The sequence below is a fragment of the Etheostoma spectabile genome, chromosome 24 (assembly GCF_008692095.1).
Source record: "Etheostoma spectabile isolate EspeVRDwgs_2016 chromosome 24, UIUC_Espe_1.0, whole genome shotgun sequence".
In the NCBI taxonomy this organism is placed as follows: Eukaryota; Metazoa; Chordata; class Actinopteri; order Perciformes; family Percidae; genus Etheostoma; species Etheostoma spectabile.
Genome location: NC_045756.1, coordinates 12028583 through 12043459, shown reverse-complemented (window position 1 = coordinate 12043459; position 14877 = coordinate 12028583). Strand labels below are relative to the sequence as shown.

The window sequence follows — 14877 nt, the reverse complement described above, 5'->3', positions numbered from 1 at the left end:
AGCCCTGGCAGCAGTGTGAAGGCGGTTGCCAGGGAGCTCCAGCGAATAATCTATGCACGCCGGAGATGGAAACGGACGAGCCAAACATCATTCAAACATAGGTGAGGAAATGAAAACGGTCAGGAAGAAAAGGAGAAGTGTATCCTTATGTAATCTATTCTTGATTTATTCCACACGAGCTGGAAAGTGATTCAGAAAAGGTCCATTTGACAGATTCTTATCAACAGTGAAGACATTACACTTTTGGTTAATGGTTGCACTCGACTGGCCTAGCATCTTTTTCCTCTTCTCGTCTGCCTTTCCTCCTCACCTGTTTGCCACTATCCTCTCTCTTTTCATTTCTACCGCCTCTCAGGTGTGCTAAAGCCGAGGGCAATCTGTTCCCTCGCCATCCATCCACTTCATCCCCCCATCTCCACTCCTTAGCTCCTATCCCTCCTCCATCTCATCTTCTTTCCTCCGCTCCATCCCCCGCCTGCTTCACTCTCACCTTACTATCTCATTCCTTTTTCTTTCTCTCTCTTTGAAATGCCTGTTGCTGATCCATCAGGCTGCTAGCGGAGAATGTTCCCACTCGTTTCTCACAGTGAGTAAAGTGTGTCTCCGAGGAGGAGGCGGCGGCGGTGCCGGGAGGTAGCATCTACTCCAGTAGGGTACCAGCCAGTTATTAATTACTCCCCGATTCCTCATCTGTTCTCCGTCTGCCGAGAGAAGTAATTACGTCTCTCCCCCGTTTCTCCCCTCGTCGGCATCAGAAATGACGCGATAACCAGTAACCCAAATTACTCCTGCTGATGAGACAATCATTGAGCGAGAGAGAGCAAGACGGAGATTTTTCAGCCCCACTGTGCTTCACCCGTCGGGGTAATGGCACCACGATTCGGTTTGGGATGGCTCCCAGACGCATTTGCGGGGCGTTTCCAATTTCCACTTCGCAAAACACTAGAAGATGGGGAGAAAGAGATAGGCAGAACTAGATGAGGAGCATTATTTCTTTCTCTCTGTTTTATTTTTATTTTTTTTGCTCCTAATAAGAGACTGCAATCATGAGGCGGTTCCAGCTCAAATCAGTGTTTTGCAGCTGGAGAGGAGCGTGATGGAAGAGAGACATTAGCACCGGATCCTCATCTGCCACAGAAGACAGAGGGAAAGAACGGGTAGAAAAACAATTAAGGATGCTTTTTTTCCCTTTCTTCCTTCCTTCCTTTCTTCCCTTCCAAAAAAAATAAATTTGTGGTGACCAGGTGTCTCCACAGGTGTGTGTGTGGATATATTTCGACCTGTGTGTGCCACGCCAAAAGAAACAAACATAACAAAAAAGCTTACTGAGTCCTACATGTCTTTAATGAAGAATCTGCCAGAGCAGTCAAATCATTTTAACCCATTTCCACTAAAAACATGCATTTTCTAGAATTGGGTGTCAGTACCTTGAACTAATACTGTCACTTTTTCAAAGAGATTTGAAATGTAATTTGTTAGCAGGGATTCAGATGCACTTTGCAGCCTGATCCTGAACTACATTGTGTGATGGCTTGTCACGGCAGGTGTACCTGATGACATTAGAAACCTCAGTATTCTACTCAGGTGAGATAATTACTGGAGCACCTGATGGAATCCGAGCAATCGTTAAAGAAATCAGTTGTGCCTGTGCTGTGAAAATGTATGTTGATTCATCGTTGGCTCACAGGACAAACCAACATAAGTACGAAGTTAGAAAACATGCTTTCATACATACTTTTCATGTGGTTTGGTGCCGTGATTATCCCCTCAGAATGGCCTACTAGCTTTTTCCTAGTAGACTAAGAGAAAAAAAAGCTCACAAATAAGGCAGCAGGGCATGTCAGGTATTTGTCATGGATGACATTTTGACATGTTAAGGTAGGACAAAACCAGTAGGTGTAAATAATTGAATTGATAAACTGAATTCATCAGGGTCCTGGTATTGTGCATGCTGTCTCACTTTCACACTGTCATGGCTCACTGGGACATAGAGCTAGGATTAATGTTAGTAATAATACCTGTGCCCTTCCTATTTATGACAAGTCAAAATGCCTATAGGTCGGATGGCACAGCCTTATACAATACATTCCCAATGTGAGCAAATTGAAAACAATATTTTTCTACGTTCAAACATTCAAGTAGTTCTTAATAAAAAATGACAACTCAACCACAAAATGACACTTGATTCAAGAAAACTCCTTCAAACAGGTTTAGTAATGACCTTTTTTATTTTTGATGAAAATTTTAGGAAACAATAATAGACACGTGTGTGTGTGTGTGTGTGTGTGTGTGTGTGTTAGAGTGCAGATCCCGCATTTTTATGTCTAAGCTGACAGAGCCTTAACCAAACCCAACCCGAGCCACACAGGCGTTAAGATATTTCTGTCTGAGCCCAACACGTGCCCGACACAGTTAAAATCTATTTTTTAAATCATACTAATGACATATGTACGTTTGTTTGTCTGGAAAGCCCGCTTTTCTTAAGCAACTGTAGGAAGGTATTTGGAAATTACAGAAAACAGATGAGCGCATCAGCACAAAGGGGGAAACAAGGGCACGTAAGCACAGGTGTGCACAAGAGCCCCAATCATAGGCCTATAGCCAAATGAAATTAAGGCCTATCAAAAATGGCCCAAGCTAACAGAACAAAATCCCCAAAAATTCACACAAGAGGATCTGTGGACCTCCTCCTCTGCTCGAAGGTCCTACCAGCAACCTGCTGCTGGCTGGAACGGCAAGGATGACACGGGCAAGGACACTAAGCTTTGGGTAGTTGAGTTGCTGATCTCTCCACCTATATAATAAGCTGTTTTAAATTTTAAAACGTTCTATGCCATCCTCTGGTGTGAGACAAATGTGCTGCTCCCCTGTAGGAGCCCTGTGTCAGAGCCAATGGAGACATCTGCAAATGCATCTCCCCCTGCTTTCCTTCTCAGTTGTCAAACTGCAGTTTAAAGGGAGCAGAAGAACCAGCAAGCTAGTGCTGTTCTCTATATTGTATTTCAGTACCTGTCAAGTGCCTATTGATTGGCTGCGGTGGATTAGGATGGCTACGTTGCTGCAGAGTGTGTGAGCGTGCAGTGTGTATATATATATAAATATATATATTTCATGTGTGCATGTGGAGCTAAGGCCTCTAAAATGCCACCTAATTCTCTACTCTCCCACTATATCTCTTCTTTTCTCCCTCCCATCACGCCTCGCTAACTACTCTCTGCCTCGCTGTCTTTGGTCCAGAATGATTTGGATCCTAATAGTCTTTTTACAGCTGCTGGCTAATGTTGCCATGGGGGAATGTAACAGGGCCATAACGAGACAATCCCATCCCATATGCAGAGGATATGAGGGGGGATTTGTCTGCTTCAACAGTGACAGGAGCAATCTGTACTGTGGGGCAGTTCCAATGAAGAGCCCATTGGAGATAAAAAACACACCTCAGTGTATTTAGGATTATGGTGTAGGAGCCCATTGAAAATCTAATGGACTGGTCACATCAAATAGACTTGGTAGGAGCGGGCTCAGATGAATACATGTATGCCACGGCGCGCAAACACGCACTCGCATGCCGAAAGAGAAGCCATTACCACCAAGGTTTGGGCCATTACTCTCTGTCCAGTGTGCCAGTGTGTGTGTGTGTGTGTGGTGTGTGTGTGTGTGTGTGTGTGTGTGTGTGTGTGTGTGTGGCCCAGCAATAATGTTCCCAGTCCCAGAAGGGTCTCAGTACAATACGGCCCTCCTAAATAATTACCACAGGTCTCTTTATATAAGAACAGGGGAAAGCAATAAAGAGACCTGTGATATTGCATTGTGCATACCACACGAATAGAAGAGCGTGAGTGAGACACCTTTTAAAATACTTCAGGTAGTAGTTTCATAGCCCTGCAAAAACACTTTTGCAATATGAAAATGAGTGCAGCTGCTGCATTATCAGATTCTCAGTCTATATGTCTTATGTCTTTTCTGTATGTATAGTCTGATGTTTATGCATGTGTGAGTGTATTTTGGGCCTGTGTGCATGCTGCAACAACAGTGGGTAAAATGTAGTTTCCCCTTGGGGAAAAATAAAAGTATCTTCTTCTTCTTCTTCTTCTTCTTCCTCAGTCTATCATGTAGATGAATTTGTGAGGCTCTCTTCTTCAAACTTAAATAAAAGATCTGTTACTCCAATGATAGAGGCTAAAGGCCTCATCAGTAGAAGCCAGTGTGTTGGGACACAGCTCCAGGTGTGTTGGCTGAAGTTGCCACAGCCCAAGGTGATGCCTCCAGATTGTTCTCCAGATATTTAGCTTATATGTATGATGAAGAAATGCAGCAAATATATTATCCATAGTTGTCGCCAGTTCTTTTTCTTACCAATGACTAATTGATTAATCAACTCGCTCTTCCTTGGATTTGATGCCCTTATAAACAGTAATATCACCATTTTGGCTCATCACATACAGCACAGGTGTTACTGATAACATTAACGATGGCTCTGTTGCATTTATGTGTCCCAGTTAATAATTGTATTATTTACACCTGTGCTTTTTTCGTGTGAAAATGTATTCCCCGTGTTCCCTGCTAATAATAATAATAATAACAATATATTATATATATATATAAACCAGAATAACTAAAAACATCTTTGGGTGTGCAGAGCTTTTATGGGTAGACACTACAGGTAAACAGGGAAAATATGAGTTTTCTAAAATATATTCAAATATAGCACTGAATATGTACTACTTGCATACATTTTCAGAAAATAAATCTAAACATTGGATAAAGCCAAGTTCAATATTTTTCATTTTGTCAACATATTGTCAGAAATAATGTCAATTGCCATTAAAAAAAAAAATTCCCCCATTTTTGAGTATACAATGTTATATACATGAAGCTAGGAATTGTATATGAGCAAATCCCTCAGTATAACACCTTCACAATATAGATAATGAAACTGCACGTGACTGAAGTTTACTGTAGTGCCACTGAGGTGGAGATTTCTGGCTGTGAGAAACACTCCTTGCGAAAAAAAAACAGCCTTTAAAAGTGCTGTAATATTCCATACATTATGGAATGAGCATACATTTTGACACAAAGGGTGAATACGATAGTACATTTTAACTGACAGATATCACCATGAAACACCCAGTTGATTACTTACATTAAGACAATTATTTTTTGGATTACGTTTTCTCAAATGTTATGTGTAGATATGCAAATGAGACATTATCCAATGCTAACTTTTGTAATTTTGTAGTATTGGGAAATCTACAGAAAAAAAGTAAACTTGTAGTAAAATGAACACCTACATGTTTATTTTGGAGGTTTTTTCCACCATTCTGATGCTTCATATCATAGAAGCAAAATAGCCCAAAACCTCAAAATTTTAAATAAAAACGTTTTTGCCTATAGTGTCTTGCCTTGTGGATTCACATACATCAATGCAACACATTGGACAGTCCAATATAGTACAGTCTCACATAGTCCTGTGACATCATGTAAACCTGATTGATGCCAATTAGCAATCAGCTGGCACACCTGGTCCGATTACCTGTGAGTCCACAGCCCTCTCCTTCCTCCTGATGACGGTCTCTATCCTCGGCGTTCCACTTACTGGATCGCCGATGTCTGCTTCCTTCCTCTTTCTTTGTATTGGAATTTTAAACTCTGGTGGATTCATGAGGACTATGGTTAACTGCTACTCACATCTCTGCAGGGTAAATTGAGGCAGCTAGCTATAGACTATCTGTCCAATCTGACTTTTCTCTCGCAGGTACACGTTCCACTAAAACAACTTCCTTCCTGAGGCTATTTGGCAGTGGCTCCGTGCAGAGCCAAGCGCCGTCCATGATGATTGTGATTGGTTTAAAGAAATGGCAACAAACAAGAGCACATGTCCAGGACTAGTTTTACAGTAAAAAGCCACATTTTAATAACTGCAAACATGCATCTGTCCTTGCCAGGATTAACTCTACTCACATATTTATTGAATATCTGTACACATACTGGTTAATTGGCCACCCACTAATCCTGATTTGGGAGATTTGGAGATAACAAAAACACCATAGGTTAAAACAGGACTGTGTGTTAGCACATTAGATGTCTAAATTACATCGTAATTGTTTCAACAGGATTTTAACGTCTGTAAATCAGACCTGCTTCACATTATAATATATATATATATCTATATATATATATATAGATATATATATATAATATTCAAATGTGACAGAATCAACAGTAAGATATAACCTAAAAGTTATCTTTTCAACTAACTTTAGTCCGGTATTAACCTCTATCTAGAAATCTACCAAAATGAATGCTTGTCTTAGAGTCCTCAGCCAACAATAACTTGAGAATTTTGATTGTCTCTGAGAATTGCGTCCAGCTGTCAAGTGATCACAGATGAGGCAATAACAGATGTTTCTCACCTTTCACAAACCCACCTCGTTTTCAAAAGTGTATAATATATATATATATATATATATAATATATATATATATATATATATATATATATATGGGTAGAAATGTGACAATCCTCAACTGTTACTTAAAAGTCTTTTCTTTTTTTCAATGGGTGAAGGAAGAGAAAGGAAGGGAATAATGTGATTGATGCAAATCACATATTTTCATGGTAATGAAAGGATCTGCTTCATTTCAACAATGTTCTTGAAAAAAAGTAGAGCTTCTCTTATCATTTTCCCCACGTAAAACAAAGTTTTTCAGACTCATTTTTTAACAGAACCAGTGGGTGGGGGTTCTTCAGGAGCACATGTCCTAAAACATCATTTCGTGGCGAAGACTTAAACACATTTATCTATGCCAAGTCCCCAGGCCTCGTTGGGAGGAGAGATACGTGCCTGCCGGCGTGGCACATAGGCTGTCTGTTTCCTCCGATTCCTCCCCCCACCCGTCATAGTCTGCGTAAGTCATCCTTGATTAACCCCTCCTGAATGACTCTAATTAGAGGCAATTAGCCCGGGCAGAGTGAGACGCTCTCCATGCAGATGAACGCCACGGAGAGGTGGAAGGATGGATGGAAGGATGGAGCGGGGTCGAAGTGGAGGTGTGGAGAGCTGGGGACGTGCGGGATGATTGAGGGATAGAGCTCAGCTTGGAGCACTGAGAGGGAGCCGAGATGGGGCGCAAAAGGCAGGGTGGTGGAGAGAGAAATAATGAGGGGATGAAAGAGTAGAAGGGTGGAATCTAAAGAAGCCATGGGTGTTGGATGGCTATCCAGCCGTACGGCCATCCTGTCAAGCAGACATGGAAAAAACTACTTGTAGGGGAAGAGTAGCAATGACGATTTTTTGTATTATGCCTGCACAGAAACTTTCTCATGTGAACAACAAAAGACGCTATGGAGCTGCATTAGGTTGTAGTGTGTTTGGAACATACTGGGTTTGAATTTGTAGGCTTTTTGAGTCCATTTTTGGATTACACATTTGCCATTGTACTGATTTTGCATTCAGCTGTGTTAGGCTAATCTTAAATTCTTAAAACAACACAAAAAAACGAAATTGTCTGGTGAGTGGTGTTGTCCCTTTAAATGATAAACACATTGCGCTCCATCCCCTCAGCCCTGAATATTTTTGTTTCCCGTTTTTTTATTATTGTTTTCTTTTTTTTTCTTTCTCTCCGTACCCTTTAACCTCCATGTGTATCCGTCCAGTCTAACAGCCAGCCGGCCCGGGTGCTCTGAGGCCGACCCACCAGATACCCGTGCCAGCCTCCCCCTGCTATCAACCAGCAGCAGGGGTGGAGAGGCCAGACTGAAGAGCCCACTCAGCCAGCCCAGTGATTGCCTCAGTCTATCATCAGCCAGAAGATTTCTATTATTGCAGATGGATGATTGGTCTGGCTAGCTGCCGGCCTGGCAAAGCAAGCTCATTTTAGAGCAGTTTGAAGTGCGAGCTGTATTGAGGCAAACTGGCGTGGGGGGAGGGAGGGGGGGTTTGGTGATTTGGTGTTCAAATAATGGAGTAGAAATGGTTGTAATGACAAGGCACGCTTACGCCGCAAGCATTATGCACAGAGGATGAGGTTGTTAATGTGGACTGCCTCGATTTCCGACAGCAATTTAAACGCTAATGGGGAGCGCTTTTCTGCTAAACAAATAAACGCCCCGCTCTTAGAACAAGGAGTTTGTTTACTGTTTGTACGGTGATGCCGGATCAACCCCAAAAACCCATGACGAATTCATGGCATCGGTGTCAGCGTCACGTTCTGCTCGTCATTCAGCGTGACATCAGAAGAGTTCGTGCGCCGGGTGAAAGCTGCTTTAATCCAATGAGTTGATGCAGTTGAGAATGGGCCTTGACCTTTTTCAAAAAAGCCTCCATTTCTCATTTTGGGTGTATCTATCTTTTCTCCACTCCTCTGCAAAGTTGTAGCAGTAAACACCCAAATGTGTCAGTCACCCCTCCTCTTTGCTATATCACACAAAGGACCCAGTGTTTACCACAGCAAACAGCCAAAGGGTTACTATTTGAATGCAACCTCACTATCATATGACTGTCATTCGGCTGCAACCCCCTCCCCGGTCCTTCATGCTGTTGTTCTGCAGCAAATCAAATTACCACACAAAGCCTATCTTTGAATATGACTATTAAGAGAACTTTATGGTCCAACTTAGCAGTGTTGGCTTTACTTTACTGCCTGACCTGAGGTCAGTTTGCTCTGTTGTTGAAGCGCTGGACTCCAAGACCTGCAACCTGAATCGATAGTCTTAAGGGAATTTACAGTATCTGACTACATGGCCTCTGCACTCGGGGGATTGGAGAAGTACAGAGGAAATGCAACCCTACATGTTTTTTTATACAGTATTGATCTCTGCATCCAGAGCTTTAAACCAGCGTATACAAAACACCGTTAAATGTGTGATGCTCTTTTGTAAGTTCTGACGTAAAAAAGCTTTAAGATCTTTACAAGCACAAAATCCAACATGTAGGTAGATGGTCTAAAACCCTAATTGTGTTGTGTAAGAGAAATTGCCAAATGTGTTGGTTTAATTTTATTTTGGAGCAAAGAATTTGGACTTGTGTGATCATCTTTGGACCAACTATTACTTTAACCTCCTCTTTCCTCCTTTTTTTTCCCTTACCATTTCCTGTCTCTCTGTTTAGTAAAAAAGGGTCTTTCACCCCACACATCGGTGGCTCTGTGGGTGCTGGGTGTCACCGCTAAAATTTACCGGCAATAGTGGGCTTTTTCCTTGAAACGGCGCACAAACCAGACTCAAACATTTCATTAAGCAAAACAAAATGCGACAGCACAAAGGTTAAACCCGCCAAGAAGAGGACGGCGGGGGCTTTGGGGCTAAATCTTCCGCTAACACCTTTGAAATATGACATGCCTCGGGAAAAAAAGCGGAACCCGGTTTTGTGCCGGATGAAAGGGGAGTCAGCTTTTCGTCAACTTTTGACCTCTAGATGGGAGGGATCCGTCGGGGTTTGGGCCCGGGTGCCTCCAAAGGGCCGCTGCAAACTGTTTTTGAAACAAAAGTGACCCCCCCCCCCCCCCTTTTTTTTTTTCCCCCCCTTATTGGATTGGGGGGAAATGCGGGGAAAGGGGAAAAAAAATAAGTTAAATAAACTCAAAAAACTAACCCCAAAAACCAACAGGACTAATCACATTAAGACAAAAATCCATTTCATGGGGAATGAGTTGTTCATCTGGCCTGGGTCCCCCCAGGGGTTTGGTACAGAGCAAAAAGGGGTTTTCCCTTTCTCAAATACCTTTTTTCACAGTTTGATTCCCTGGGGCTTATGGATCCAGATATTGCATGTTAAGGACTGTTATCTTCTGCTTAAAATAAAGATATAAGAAGGGTTTAAACCTTGTACCGGGCTTGATTTTCCCCCAAAATCCCCAAAAGTATTTCCCCAAAAAAAACTCGACCAAATGCCAAAACTTTGGGCAGTTTGGACTTTCAGTCCCTGAAACAGTCTTTGGGGGTTAAAACGTGACGGCCCGCACTAAAACTGCAAATCTATGGCCAATTGGGCATCAACCCTCAAAGGGATTCACCTTAAGAAGAGGGCCGCTTTATTTCACGCTTTTGCACGCTTCTTGGGGAACCCCCGCCCGCAGGGGCGGATGGTGGAGGCATTGGGGAACCTTCCCACTTTTAACCAGGGGTTTCGCCAAGCGCCTCCGGGAAGCCAGCGCGACGTGACCAAACAAAGATGGGGGTTTTGGGGGAATATCCTCTTTAAACCCCTTTTTTCAAGACCCTTTTTCTTGGCTTTTTTTTTTTTTTAATTTTAAAAAGGGGGTAAAAATTTTTTTTTTGGGCAAAATGTGGTTGAATGTCACCCCCTCCCTTTGGGTGTGTTTTTGGGGCAGGAGGAAAAACCAAAAATTAAAAGGGCCCGGGGAAGGGGGTTTTTTTTGGGAAAGATTTTTGGGGTGACCCATCAGCCCCAGTTTAAAAACAAATTTGGTTTAGCTTTTGGGGCCCTGACCGGACCCCGGAAGGGGCAAAATAAAAACATTGTGCGGGAAAACCCCAAAAAAAAGACCAAAAAATTTAAAATTTAATTAGCCTTGTAAAGAGGGATTTTTGGATTAGGCCAATGTTTTTGGGGGCCAAAAAATTTTGGGCTAAACCCTTAAAAAAACAAAAATAAAAAATTAATTTTTTGGGATTAAGGCCCAAAATACCTAAAACAGGAAATTAAAATATAATGCATTCGGGGCAATAGGACAAAGACTGTACATAAATGATTACTCCTGACAGAGTAACATTTAGCGTTTGCATAGATTCCCCGTGAGCATTGTTTTCCGACACACCGCCCTCCTCATTGAATTCAGCTTCAAACCTGTGAATCTAGTGCTTGCTAAGCCCTAACACTGATCGCTGATGCGGTGGGCGTGCTGTCAATATTGGCCCATTCGCTGTGAGTGAGCAAATCTCCCCTTGACATGGCCAGCCATGCGAGTAATAGCTAGGATTAAGATAGGAAGGTACACACATGAATATACAAAACACAGTATGGTGCGGGTAGATCTGAGGCAGCAGCCGGGGGAAATCACTGAGGCATCAGATGTGTGGCGTGCATAGAAACAAGATTGACTGGGAGCTCGGACATGAAAAGACTCATTCATTGTCGGTGACCCTGATGACGAATGATGCTTTCACATTCAAAGCCATTATGAATCTATCAAGGTAATTTAGGACCGTTGTACAGTTTCATGTGAACAAAGGATTTGAAAATCCTGCAGCTTGATTATGTTTTTGTAACACAGATGGAGTTGGTGTGCGCAGCTGTAGGTGCTAAATTCAGAAAATTCAAACATGTGCTGCAAACAGCATCAGGACCGTCACTATAGCTACCCCTGCCGTAGCTCCCTACAGAGGAGGTCTGTTATTCCTCCTAAAACACACATACTTCATTATTATTAATCAAAACATTCCATGTTCTTCGCATCTTCCTCTAGTCCAATTTCAACCCAAGTTCTCCCTGACCGTGTAAGCATAACACAAACACTATGGAAACACTACCCACAAACACTACCCACATGGAAGTTATAAATGGGGGGTGTACACACACGCAAGGATACAACAACAAATGCACACAAACATGAGCAAAGAATAAGCACACCCACGCACTCACCACTAAAGACTCCCTTCAAACAGCTTATTTATAACTGAAAACAACATTTTTGTGGCCCCATTTTGCCCACCCTACCTTATCATTTTCTGTGTCACGGACCAACTACGTGAGTGAATTCGCGCGCTAATTGGACGTCTGACACGGGGCATTGTTCTGTGGCATAATGTGACAAGCTCTTACAAAACCTTGCTGTCAGTGGCCTTCCGAAGAGGCCAGACTGAGACAGAACTAAATGGAACAGCGAATCATAACCCACATTTTCATCCGACACTGACGTGACGTTACCTAACAGGCGGGAAGGGGAGATAGAGGGCGAGAAGGAGAGCGACTCTGGGAAACCTGACAGGGATTAGGCCCTATTTGTTTCACTTTTTTGGACTACTCCTCCCTGCCTCCTTGCAGGAGAGTGTGTGCAAATGGGTATTTCCGTCTCCCACTCATCGTCGCCTAATTGGCATTTAACAGCTGCCCCTCGTGGCCTTCTCACCGGCTGTGTTTCCGCTCGCTCTTCCCAGGGTAGGAAGCTGCAGCGCCACATCAAACATCAACCAGCTAAGAGGACACTTTCTCTTGCACCCTTTGCTCCCTTCACTCCCCCCCCCCACCCCCACCCCCTTTTCCATTCCCTTCCCTTGCAGCTATCTCGCGCAGGAAGCCGTTTGTACCCCAGACAGCCCCGAGTGCTCATTATCGCTTTTCTCAGTCTCCCTGTCGCTCTGAAACCCACCCCCTTTCCTCGCCCCACCTCCACCTCTATCCTAACCCACTGCTCTCCCCCCTATGGAAGAACAGCATAAAGAAGACGTCAGGATATTGAAGATGTTCTGCATCCGGGCTCACAGCCAAAAGAGACGGTGCATACGCCAGACATATGGCCACGTTTTCAAAATCTTATCTTTATTTAACCAGGCCCATCAATCACGAGCAAATTCCCTTTTCCTTGCTGATGGCCAAGCAAACAGCATGCTCGAGGACAGATGTTGGAGGAGCATTTGTACATCCTTATTTCTTCTAAACACAAAGGTTATCATCATATTCCGCTGAAGCCATTTAAACTGAAATAAGTGCCATGTTTGTGGAAATGTTATGGTCAGACACATCAGAGCATGTGGATGTCATATTATGCCAAATGAGACCAAACGAAGCAAAGCAACGCAAGGTCCCTCTGTCGCTGGAGACTAAGAGATAGAAGCGAGCTGGTGGGGGGGGGGGGGGGGGGGGTGTTGCTGCAAACATCAGGTGCTATTTTCAATGCAAACTGACTTGTTTTTGGGGAACTCAATTGTATCATAGTACAGAATGATTTACTCTTCTTCTCAAAACAAGTGAAACATCTTTGGTTAAAATCCTAGTTTTTCATGTTTTTTTACACAGAAACCAAGCTTATAAAACTCAGACTTTTTACTGTTTTTTGCAGCAACACGCAGCGCCATCGCTGGAAAAACTCCCTTCATTCCCATCAAGAAGAGTTGCAGTGAAGTTATTACAATTAATATATGACGAGTTTTTTTTTTTTTTTAACCCTGCCAATGTCAGCTAACCACATTAGCATTCCCACATGGGGGAAGGCTGTGAGTTGGAATAGAAATGGGCTGGTTCAGTGAGCAGGGGGAGTAAAGGTCCCATTCGTCTTGTCCTGTTTAAATACACTGGTTAACTCCTGCCAAAAGGGAAGCCATTCTGCAAAAGGCCAAGGGCATCTGTCATGTGTTCAGCACATTGATGTTGTCCCCTTCCATCCCTCTCTTTCCTCCTCTCTTCCCCTCATTTTCTCTATCATTTCCCCTCTCTTTGTTTACCTCCGCTTCTCACCGTTACTCTCCTGCTTTCCCTCCTTTCCCCTCTGTCTTCCTCTGCCGCTCTCCCCACTACCTCTCCTCCTCATTTGAAAGGAGTGAATATGCAGGGAACTGACATGATTAGCAGCCTCATATCCCCATGATGGATGGCGCCTGCTCCATTATTAATATAGTAAAAGCACCAACTGCCAGGTAAGAGCAATGTCAGCATCCACAATATAACGCTGTGTGCCCACGGATAATGGTGAGCACTTATTTTTTTATCTATGATATGCATGGGCTTCGGGCTGGAGAAGAAGAGGAGGAGGAGGAGGAGGAGGAGGAGGAAGGGGCACGGGGTACACGGCTGTGAACTATGACGAGACTTTCAGTTCTGCCATTTCTCGGTGATGCCGACAGGGTGGTACACTGCAAAACAAAACCATTTTAGCAACCTCAAATGAGTGTGAAATGACTGCAGTTTCACAGTTTTCACAGATTTTTCTTGAAACGAATGGGATCTTTAAGACCAGCTGATGAAATAAAAACGAAGATTAATTTAAATGGGAAGATTACCCACATTATTGCTTACCACATAACGTATAACGTGTCTTAAACTCCAAAATGAAGTTCATAGTGACCCTAATAATATTTAACGTTGCATAGCCGTACTTTGGAGTTGATATTTTATCTCTTGACGGATTATTCCGTTAGTTGGTTCATATTTTGCTGTGACATTTGTTACACTGCTATAAATACTGTCAGTTGTATTGATAGGCTCTTTGGTCATATTGTTCTAAATAGATGAAGAAGATAATACAGCTTTATATGTTAAACATTTTATGACACAGGAAATGGAACTTCTGGAAGTAGAAATGTGGACTTTTGTTATGGCTGGAAAACATTTTATAGAGTGCAGTGGGGTTGCACTGGGAGACTTTTGGATTTTTTATCTTAAATTTACCTTTTTTCCATGGCAACTCAAACCTGTAGAATGTAAACTTAAAGTGCAGTAAAGACTAAAATATGAAGAAAAAAAACGTAAGATATGAATAAACTTGTTCTGTGTGCTGCAGCTGTTCATTGTTGGGGGTTTTTTGTCACATGATGAGCATCAGTCCAAACCCCCATAGCTACAGGGTATCCTTGTGGACCCTCAACCAGTCATTGTTGTGATCCCTGTGTTGTGATATTAACATGGTTCTTTAAAAGCTCAACTCATGAGCAAAAATAAGCCTCTGCTTACAAATATTGACTTTTTCAAGTGGAACCATTTTCACCATTGTTGAAACAATTTGTTGTAACTGTTTTTCCTTGGTTCTACTCCAAAGAGCCACATAAACAATGCAGCGAACAAAAAAATGATAAGGATTTATCTGTTCAGTATTTTTACACTACTGTCAGCCATGTGGAGATCGGCTATACTGTAGAAAGGCCCTGTTCACATCTGGTATTAACACGCGTCTTCCAATTCCGAGATCCAATCACAAGTGGAAAGCT

General features: G+C 42.7%; 1 long non-coding RNA gene across 1 annotated transcript; it reads right to left on the bottom strand.

Moving 5' to 3' along the window:
* Nucleotides 1-227: 227 nt before the first annotated feature.
* LOC116674130 (uncharacterized) lies at nucleotides 228-5208 on the bottom strand. Its single transcript, XR_004327987.1, has 3 exons — nucleotides 5106-5208; nucleotides 3169-3173; nucleotides 228-240 (listed from the first exon to the last, which is right to left on the bottom strand). It is a non-coding gene; the product is annotated as an uncharacterized LOC116674130 (long non-coding RNA).
* Between the last annotated feature and the right edge of the window lie 9669 nt (nucleotides 5209-14877).